We start from the raw sequence: 11,451 nt of genomic DNA on the forward strand, positions 1-11,451 counted from the left end.
AATGGATATAATTATAACCAACTAATAGGGTTATCATGAAGATTATGTTAGCAAGGTATCCTGAGCAATGTCAGGCATGTAGTAAGCACCAAGTAGGTGTTACACTGTGTGACTAGACAAGGCACTTAGTGTCTTGATGTAAGGATATGCCCAGGGAGGATCACTGCTGGGTGGAACAGAAGTCTAGTAAACTGGAGGTCTCCCAGACAAGTAGTCTTTAAAGATGCAAATTATTCCTCTGGGGGAGGGGAGATTTTATTCTGCCTGAATTATAGCTTTCATTAAGAAAAGAAGTAATTCTGGAACAAACAGCCTGGGAAACCTTCCCAGTTAAAGGAAGCCTACCAAAAGATGAAGAGAAAGCTTCATGAATGACTCAGCCCAGGTACCAGGGCACCAAGGGCTCCTCCCTTGTAACTTCCTCGTGGAACTCTATTTGCACATATCACAGTGAACTCCTTAATCCAAAGGACCCACCTAATTATCTTTGAAGGCAACAAAACACATGGTTCACTTCAAAAATGGTATTCTGCAGCCTCAAACAGGAGGGAGGAATATAATAAGAGGTGGCATTTAGTGAAAAGAGAGGGAAACTATATAAAATTATCAATTATTATGAGAATAATCATGATTTAGGAATTGTCACATACAAGAAGTACCTAGAAAAGACTCAGGAAAAGCAAAATTTATTGTGAAGGCTCTTGCAGGAGATTAATACCTGGCAGCCAATGTGGAAAGAATTCGGCTTTGTTGTCTGTTTTTTTCTCCAGCCCTAAAGTAGTTGAAAACCAAAATCTTGGCTCTGATGTTGATAATATCTATTTCTCTCTCTACCCATCTGGAGTCTGATATAAATACACACACACACACACACACACACACACACACACACACACGTCTGTAAATACAAGAGATGGAATAATGATGGCTAAAGTTATACAGCCAGAGTCCCAATCCAAGCACTTTCACTTAGTATTTATATGTCCTTGGGCATAATATTGGGGTTGTGTCAATAACAGAAGAGAGAGATAAACATATAGATAGATCAACAGACAGATAGATAAAATATCATCGTATATCATTTAGAGCTGTTAGAGAATTAAATGAGATAAACCATGATAAGGATTTAACACAGTGCCTGACAGATAGTGTGCATTTAATAAATACTAAATATCACTACTATTATTACTGTAACATTACTCAACAAAATAACTCATCTTAGTAGAAAAACATATTGAACAAAAAAAATGTACTAGGCCAACATAATATTATAGGAGAACAAAGTCAAAGTGTTACCAGACTTCAAGATTTACTATGAAGCTGCAATAATTAAGACAGTATGGTATTGGTAAAAAAAAATAGACGAATAGGTCAATGGTATGGAATAGAGAGCCCAGAATATATACGCACACAAACACTGACCTTGGAAAAAGAAGAAAGGCAATTCAATAGAGAAAAGATATTCCCTTTAACAAATTGTACTGAAACAACTGGACATCTCATATGTAAGAAAAAAAAATGAATCTAGACACAGACCTTACATCTTTCATCAAAAATTAGCTCAAATGGATTAAATATCTAAGTGTAAAACACAAAACTATAAAATGGCTAGTAGACAATATAGGGGAAAATCTAAGTGATCTCAGGTTTGGTGATATTTTAGATAGAACACCAAAAGTACAATCCATAAAAAATTGATAGATTGGACTTCGTTAAAATTAAAAAAATGTCTACTCTACAAAACACATTATTAAGAGAATGAAACAATAGCCACAGACTGGGAGAATGTATTTACAAAACACATATCTAATAAAGGACTAGTATCCAAAGTATACAAAGAACTCAACAATAAGAAAACAAATAACCCAGCTGAAAAGGGGGCAAAAATGTAAACATACACCTCACCACAAAAGATACACATGGTAAACAAAAATATGAAAAAATGCTCAACATCATATGTCAGTAGATAATCTCAAAACAATGAGATACCACTACACACCTATTAGAACGATCAACATCCAAAATACTGACAACACTAAATGCTGGAGAGGATGTAGAGCAGCAGGAATTCTCATCTACTGCTAATGGGAATGTGAAATGGTATAGACACTTTGGAAGACAGTTTGGCAGTTTCTTACAAAGCTAAATAATCATATGATCCAGTCAGTGATCATGTGCCTTGGTATTTATCCAACTGATATGAAAACATATGTCCACAGCAAAATTTGCACATGGATGTTTATAGCAGCTTTATTCATAATTGCCAAAACTTGGAAGCAACCAGGATGTCCTTCAAATAGATGGATGGATAAACAAACTGTGGTACATCTAGACAATGAAATATTATTCAGTGATGATAACTAATAACTATCAAGTCATGAAAAGGCATGGAGGAAGTTCAAATGCCTTACGTATTACTAAGTGAAAGAAGCCAATATGAAAAAGCTACGTTCTATATGATTCCAGCTATATGACATTTTAGAGATAACAAAATTTGGAGACAGTAAAAGGATCAGTGGTTGTCAGGGACTTGGGGAGAGGAAGGAAGAAATGAATAGATGAAACACACAGCAATTTCAGGGCAGTAAAACTATTCTATATGACACTGTAATGATAGACACATGTCTTTATACATTTGTCCAAACCCATAGAATGTACAACGCGAAGAATGAACCCTATTGTAAGCTATGTACTTTAGTTAATAATAACATATCAATATTGGTTCAGTTGTAACAAATGTACCACACTGATGCAAGATGTTAAGAATATGGAAAAGATGTAGTGAGGGGAGTATATGGAAACTCACTTTTCATACTTTTCATTTAATTTTTCTGTAAACCTAAAACTGCTCCAAAAAAAAAGTCTATTAATTAAAAAAACAAACAAACCATGAACTAAGGAATGAATGTAAGAAAGCTGATAGCATATTAAAGGAACAGGTTGAAATGCATGATGGGTGAAGGAGAGTGATGAGAGATGGGGCTGAAAAAGTAATATACTGAAGTAAGATACCAAAAATCTTCATATGCCATATTATAGTATTTTGATTTTAGTGTAGATCAAGTTTCTTTCGAGTTATATGGGCATATTTGTCCTTTAGAAAAATAATTTTCTTGGTAATAAATATGGAATGGAGTGAAGAGTTTAGAGGGAGAAAGACAAAGTAAAAGGCTATTGCACCAATGCAAGTAAGGGGTGATGAGGACAAGATTAAGGCTAGACAGGGTCCCAACCCTATTCTAATATCTTGAACTTCTTGAACTCAAGAAAAAATGAATCATCTCCATACTGGCCAGAAGAGAAAAACATTATCATAAGGGATTTGGCAAAAGCTATGGCTAGAGGTAACTCTGCAATTTCCTTCCCTTCAATAAATCATGAAAAGTAGAATATATTATTTTTCATGATATGGGCAGTTGAGCTTGAAACCAGAGGAGTGAATTATACAGGCTTTTATAGTCTTCTATGTATATGAAACTGATATGGTGTTATCCTTAACTTTGTTTCGCCAAAATTATTTTAGAAAATAATTAACCGTCTTTGAATATACAAATCCCTGCTTCTCTTCCCTGAAGCAAACCACACAGTTGTCCTTGTGAGAAACAGCGCAATTCCACATCAATGCCGCAATTAAAAGCGTTTGTCCATCTGATCTTGTGACTGTTGACCTGGGCTCAATTTTAAATCTACTGCTTGTTTTCTCTATCTAAAGCACCTCGATTTGGAGAGTAATTTCCTCTTGCCAGGCAATCACACAAGCTTCTTACTGTACCAGTTTTGGCTACTCCAGAGGTTGACTATATCTTTGAATTGTCCCTTCCCCTGCGGAATGTTCACAGTGAATTTTATTAATGCCACATATCCTATATTTTCACTGCTGAGTTTGGTGGCATTCCATTCAACTATTATGGGGTGGTACAGTTTCCGATAAACAGGCAAACATACAGAAATATGATTGTATAGATGTAAGTCAGGAGACTGCAGCTTATAGAATTTGAGTAGTGATAAGAAAAAACAAAGATTTGAAAGTTTCCATTGTGGAAACGGGATAAGAGATGATGTCATTGGCCAAAATGAGGAGCAAATTCAAGGGATAAGAGAGTGAGTTTAATTTCAACACACTCAGGTTGAGGGACTTGTGGAAACTTTGGGGTCAAGGAGTAGAGTAGACAGTAAGAAATGAGGGACTAAAAAAAATCAGAAGAGGGGAACTGAAAATATTTAGCAATCATCGATATAGAAGTAGAGGCTGAAGAAGTAGATGATTGGCAATGACAAGAGGAAGAGTATCTAGTAGAGTACCTATATGAAGCTTGAAAGAAAATATAGAGATAGAGTAAGAAAAAGATTTCACTTTTGGGTAAAAATGAGAGAGGATGTGGAGGGATTAGTAATAAAAGACAAGAATGGTGGGAGGAATACTGCAGGGGCAGAATCTCTAAATGTGGTAATTAAATAGGTGTACAGAAAAGGAGAGTCAAAGATGATTCGGATGTTTTAATCTAGGAAGGCTTGGAAAAGGGTGGTATTATGAACTCATTCATTAATTCGTTCAACATTGAATAGAGCACCATGTATAAGCTAGATACTGTGACACTGACCAAAGTCAGGAGAATGGGCACGCCTTCTGGAGATGGTAATGAGTCTGCATATGTTGAATCTGAGGTGCCTGTGGGTCATCAAGGTGGAAATGTCCAGCAGATAGTAGTAAAGAAGAAAGGTCAAGGCAAGAAATCTCTTCACAGAGGTAAGAATTGAAGTCCCATTAGTAGACGAGATCACTAAGGGAGAAAAGAAAGGAATGCCTCTATTGTTATGTATGTACATGTAGATTATCTGTGGATATTATCTTCAGGTAAATAGGAGGAGGAGAAGCAAATAACAAAGATGGAGAAGAAGAGTTGTACAAATAAGAAATCTAGGAGAGGTATCAGAGAGGCCATGAAGATAAGATTTTCAGGAGGTGAACAGGCTGCAGTTCACATCCCACAGCAAATGAGATCAGAGGGAAAAGCACTGAATTTAGATTTCATGCACAAATTAGGATAGAAACCCAACTACAAAGGATCATGGGAAGAGCTAATGTTGAGAGTAGAAACCTCAAGATGGTATCGTGGTTCATAAAATGGATTTTTAGAATAGTGTAAACTTGAGAGTTATTTATCAGCCCAGAATGATGAGCCAGCAAAGACAAAGAAAATGAAAACATAGGAAAAGAGGGGATAATTGATAGAAAAATAGCCTAAAGGAAGCAAGACAACATGGGATCAAAAGACCGGGGCGAATTCCAGGCAGCATATGCCTTCAGTGTGGGGTGAATTAGCCTCACTTGTAAGAATTTCAGAGGACTAGAGTGAAGTATTTCTCACGAAAGAGAAAGATCTCTGTGCACCTTCGTTCGTGTCCTCTATTTAGGTGCACAGTGTTCTAATGGAGAAGATGGTCTCCTGTTCTCCAAAGAGAATCCTCCACTATATTAGCTCCTCCTGTGTAAAACTAAACAGGAGTACTGGCAACAGTCACTGTATGCATGTGGGATGATCGCCTTGTCTAGGTGTTAAATAGAAACTTGCAAAGAGAGAGAGACAGACAGACAGAGACAGACAACTGGAGGGAGTGTGGGTGGGTGGCAGATGTACGTTGCTCTCTCTTTCTTTATAAAAACGTCCCTAGGAACTTTAGGAACAAAATGAAGATGAGAAAACCAAGACGTTTGTTAGACCTTTCTACCTGTTAATTCTGCCTGCATTGTTTCTTTCTAGTCTCATCTCTGGCCTCAACTGCTTTGGATTTGCACTCTAGTTCTCAAACTTGAACCCATTGCGTTTTCTCTCATCCCCAAAGTGGTCGAATTATTGTTTCTGTTTGCTCTTGTTTCATCACTAGACAATACAGCGCAAGAAATGCGAAAGCGCCTCATGGTGCTGAGAGTGCCACAGGACACCACACAAGTTTGCAAGGACTCCTAAAGTCCTTGCCCGAGTTCTCGTCTCCCGGCAGCTACCCAGAGCTCGGCGAAGCGGAGCCGGGAGCGCACGCCCTGACAGCAGCGCCAAGCCCCCGGCCGGGCTGCTCCGGGCTAAAGGCGTGAGAAGGCTGAGGAATCCCCACTGGGGCAGATCTGCCTTCCCACGCCCCCCAACCCTCCCGCCTCTAGCCGAGCTGCTTAAAATCAAGTAGCCTTCCCCAGCCTCCAGGAGCTAGCAAAAGGCTGCCACGCCAAGCGAAAGCAACGCGTGCACACAACCACAGCAAACAGCACAGGCACAACACCGGCTGGGTGTGGAATAGAGGCGCACAACATGCCTCGCGCGCACAGCATGCACACGCGCTCACACGGACCCCGTCCCTCCCAGCACACCCCCTGCGCCCCAACCCCCCGCCCGCTAACCTCACCAGACAGCTGGGTAACTTTCCAGGTGCGCAGCTTCTCACCCCGGTGCGGCCGCCCCTGCGTCTCGGCGTACTCTCCCACGCTGCCCTCCCCAGTCTCCTGCGGCGCCTGAGCTGAGCGCAGATCAGCTCAGCCAGCCCAGGCTGAGAGCAAGGCGCGCCGCGCCGACCCGGGGCTGCCGGCACCGCCGCTCCAGCTACGTGGGAGCAGGGGGCGCGGGAGAGTGCGCTGCGGGCCCGAGCTGCGGTGGCGTCGGTGCTGCCGCCTGGCTCCTCCGCGGGGGCCAGTGCAGAGGAGACGCGGAAGGAGGGAGGGAGGGAGGGAGGGAAAGAGGGAGGAGAGGAGGAAAAGGAGGGGGCGGGGGTCAGCCAGGGCTATGGCGTGGAAGAGCAAGGAGCCGGGCTCCCTAAAAGTAGGGTCACCCGCGCCCAAACACACACCAGTCCGAACCTTTACTTCCGAGACCAGCCGGCGGCGACAGCCGCAGTCTGTACTTTATACCCTATTCCTTCTAGAGTGAGGCAACTTAAGTAGGGAGATAATATCGTGGTTGTAAGCATTTTTTTTTCCCCTCATGTTGTTATTATTTCTATTTCAAGTGTGTGGCAAGAGGAAAAAGGAAAGTTCAGGGAGGTGCTTCTCTTTCCCTTCCCCTCCCTGTGCCCCCACCCCTCCGGTGTGTTTTCACTGCAGGCTCTCTCTCACCTCCTTCCTTCCCAGAGCACAAACAGAAGCACGTATCCTAGACTTGCTCTCCTGTGTCACACCAATGCCCTTCTGGAAGACACGTGACCCTGGAGCAGCCTGGCGATGCGCTCTTCTCGGACCGAAGTCATAACTTGCATCCAGTTCTCCAATTCACGTGATGCTGGGGGCAGAGGTTTGAACCCTGTTCCAAGGGACAGAGATTATACCTTCCTGCGGAATCTCAAGGTCTTTGGGCAGGGACCTGTCTTCATCACCCAAGCTCTCTCCGCCGCCTTTTGATTACATGTTTTTTCCTGAGGCTTGCACTATGGTTTTCTAAATATATATATCTACCCCACCGCATTATTTGCTGTGCTCTGGAGTTGTGATCTTCGTGTGGCTTACCCCCTTCCCTCCTGCCTCCAGAGGAATTCCACTGGCATATCTGCGAGGACAAGGGCAGTTTAGTGTTGAGGGATGGCAAGTACAATGAAGGTCTATTCTTCGCTGTGCTTCTAGAGAATGTTAGAACCCATCTCTCTGGGACGTGGTGGCAGTGGCTCCTGTAACACCGGTCTGCACTAGTACATACATAAACATATAGAAATGGGGCCCATGTAAAAATGTCACATGGGGCCATTAAATATCAAAGGAGGAAGAATATAGTCCTGTTTGTTTTTGTGCTAACTGGGAGGAAAAAAATAAGAAAAAAGTACAAAGTACTTTTTCATGAACATATGCCATTTTATGCAGGCCTTCAAAATAGCCCAACTAGAGGAGATGGGGTTGAGGAAGAATTCCACAGGAAAAGAGAAAATAATTAAGTCATTGTTAAGTCACTGTAATAATGGACTTTTTAAGTCAATGCGCTACATGTTTATATAGAGTTTAACAGTAAAGAAGAGAAAAATAAAGATTTTCAAAGTCCATACAATCATTTATTTAGTCCAGTTTTTGTCATCGTTTTTAGGGTTCGTTGTTTTTTTTTGGTTTTGTTTTGTTTTCTTTTGTTTTTTTGAACTGTGAGTAATGGGTACAAAAATTAATGTATTGGGTAAAAGTTTGTGTTTTTTTAATGAAATAGAATAGAATAAAAATATTAGACTACATCATGGCAGTAAAAGTATGCTCTGTAAATCTTTCATTTCAGTTAAATATGTGTGTACTGGGTAACCATGTCATATGTATTTTCTTACTTGTTCCTTAAGGTAAAAGCTTGAGAGCCATTGATGTAATGAAGGCTGTTGCCTAGGGCCACCCAACTAGTCAGAATCTGAGTGGAAACATAGATTCCTTCCCAGTGATCCTCTGCTCTGTCAATAATACTACGCTATAATTATAGAGAACGAGGAGGAAGTTGAGGAGGAGGAGGGGCAGAAAAGTGACCATTTTTGAGCCCTTTATTCATTCTTTCAACGAATGTTCTTGAGCAGCTCCTACACCTCAGGTCTGATGCTAAAATATGAGAATTCGATGGTGAACAAAATCAACATGTGATCTTGGCAATTTAGAATCTATAATCCAGTGGGGGAAAACAGACATCAAACAAATAAACACAAAAGTAACTATGTATGTGATAAATGCTATGATGGAAAACATGAGGGGAAAAATATATGGGGTCATAATTTAGATGTGGGAGGCTGAAGTTAATCATTAACCCAATTTAAAATGTCAAGCAATAAAGAAATTTATTGTTTCATATGACTAGAAGTTCTAAGGTCGAGCAGCTCTAGCTGGTGAATTCAGCAACTCGGTGATGTCAGAGAAGTCCCGGGATGTTCTCATTATCCCCGCTGCCATCTCTAGCACACCAGCTTTGTACCCAGGTCTGCCCCACCATGGTGGTAGGATGGCTGGACCAGCTCCCATTATGACATACGATCCTAACAAGGCCCAGTGGTAGCACAATGTATCTCTTTTCAAGAGTAAGGAAATCTTTCTCAGAAGCTTCCAGCAGGTGTCCTCACCTGTCATTTTTCCAAATTGCCTCACATGCCCACACCTAAATGCTGGGAATGGAGCAGAGATTACCGCAACTGGCTTAAATTCTTCGGTGTTTGCCTCTGAACTCTTCAGGATTGTGTTCTTCGATGAATTGATAACTGAACAAAAAAGGGAAGGTGGCAATGGATGTTGGGTAGGCAATCCAGAGTCTGCCATGGAGGCCCAGGTATGACTCCTCTGAAAAAAAAAAAAATGACATTTAAATCTAAGTTGAGTAAGAGTCAGCAAGGAGTAAAGAGGCAGCACCTTCGGACAAAAGAAATTGCATGCCTGTGGTCTGATTCTGTCCTGTGTTTAAGGCATACATGCAGTGTCTCATCTACTCTGAGGAGGTAAACGAATCTCAGGAAGCAAGCTCAAAGAGTTAAATAACATGATCAAGTTCACAGAGCTAATAAATTGCAGAGACAACCTATCTAACTCTAGAGCCAATTTTTTGACCTTTCTGCCTCTATGGAGACAGTGTGAAGCCGAAACCAACTTGTCTTTCCTAGCTACTGACTGAGGAACACAGCCCACCTCCTGGCCCCCTCTGCAAGGTTTCCGTGGGCCTGCTAGTAGTACAGGACATGTGTTCATGAACAGACTCCACTGGGTATGCCTCTGCTCCACCGGGCGCCATGGTCTCTGCCAAGAACTATCACTAGAGCACTAGGGTTCTCATGATGTCCAAGCTTAGGGACAGCCCATGGAAAAGTGGAAAGTAAAATGTCCACCTTTGTGTTACACACAGAGAAGTCCCTAAGCAGCCTCAGTGTTTTATAGATACTCTTCAGTTTTTTTTTCTACTTTCTCTTTCTTGCATGGACCTGCATCCAAGGCACTGAACTGAGAACAAGTAATGCCCCCATACCGAACTCAGATTCTCAAGCCTCTGGACCACGAAGTTCTTATTCGAGCTCTCCAGCCTGAATTCTGTTTTCTTGGGACAAATTCTCTCACAAAAGTCTCGATAGTTGCCCTTAGACACGCACTTCTGTCAGGCCACCTCATCAGATCAGGCTCCGCGCTCACGTTTGAACTCCAGCTTGGAGTACCCCAAGGCATGAGCCGAACTCCTTATCATGTATCACCAGAAAAAGATTTCCTGAGGACATGAGAGGGACAAAACCAGTCTCCACTCCAGTTTCTCACTATCTCTTTGGTTTTGCTCCCTTCCCTGCTTTATTCTTTTATTTGTCTCCTGACTCACTCGCTTATCTCACCACGCTGACCCCATGGGGCAGCCATTGTAATTGCTAAGGCTAGAAACAGGTCACTGAGCCCTTTTTTCATATACATTAATTTTACTGTGACTCTAACCCAGACTGAATATCACCATTTGCCTTTGATGTTCCTGCTTTCCAGGCACCAGCATCACTAATATGGTTATGAAACGGGGCCAATTGATTCTACCACAGTTTTTCTGTTATCTAACCTCCATGCAGCCGACGATACCTTTATTTGCCTCAAAGCCATTTATTTCTTTCATGAAGTCTCACTGATTCTGCAGGACAGTGGTTCTCCTCTGTGATCCCACAACAGCATGCTGCTCCAAACCACAAATATTTGTTAACTTATCTATCTCCCTTATTCAGAGCAGGGACTCTGTTGCATTAATTCTTATATCTTCAGAACATCCATAGCTCAAGTCTTTTCAAAAAACAATCAAAAAAATTTCACTCTTCAATCTACTGTCTCTATTTTCTTCGAAAAGCAAAACAGAACAAAAAACCTGTTTACCGAGATACTAGAGACTTGAGAGAGAACCCTATGCTCGGTGTCTCTGCTTCCTCTGTGGGAGCTTATTACCCACATCACGTAATCTTCCAGGCCTAGCTCTGGAAGCACCATTCTGCATTTCACTCCTGTCTCTCCAAGGAGACGGTCTCTCATTTACCAAATCCCTCCCTGCTGATCCCTGGTTGGGAGGAGAATGAGCCCTGTGGGCGTTGGCTCACAGCACATTTGATTGGTTTTTATAGCCCCTCCAAGTAGCAACCAGAGCCTACAAGTGTCCCCAGTTTTGAACTGACCAGTCTCTTGTCCATGCTCTCCTTCATGTCCTCCTCCCTCTACTCCCACTCCTACTCATTCTAAATTTTCCCAGGATTCCTGCCCTTCCCCCTCCCTTCCTCCCTCCCCCTCCCATCCTTCCTTCTCCTCCCTCCCTTCCTTCTCTCTCTCCTCATAACTTCAATCTTCTAGTTGTATCCCTTTTATTCAGAACTCCCATAAAACTACACTTTATTCCTGTCTTATGGTATTTATCACTTTCTACTTTGTATTATTGTTATCTATCTACATTTCTTATCATCCCTGCTTGACCGTAAACACCTGGAGGGCGTGGTTCACTGCTTTATCTTTGCTGTTACCTCTCACAGCAC

The 11,451-nt window shown here is 41.9% G+C and overlaps 1 protein-coding gene across 1 annotated transcript in view; it reads right to left on the reverse strand.

Moving 5' to 3' along the window:
• PRKG2 (protein kinase cGMP-dependent 2) overlaps nt 1-6,469 on the reverse strand; it is a 96,426-nt gene extending 89,957 nt beyond the window's left edge. The window contains exon 1 of the mRNA XM_039845557.1: nt 6,397-6,469. The gene's annotated coding sequence lies outside the window, so the exon portion shown is untranslated. The remainder of the gene's footprint in view (nt 1-6,396) is intronic.
• Nucleotides 6,470-11,451: the final 4,982 nt, after the last annotated feature.

Source organism: Pteropus medius, unplaced genomic scaffold (assembly GCF_902729225.1).
Source record: "Pteropus medius unplaced genomic scaffold, Ma_sr-lr_union100, whole genome shotgun sequence".
Lineage (NCBI taxonomy): Eukaryota > Metazoa > Chordata > Mammalia > Chiroptera > Pteropodidae > Pteropus > Pteropus medius.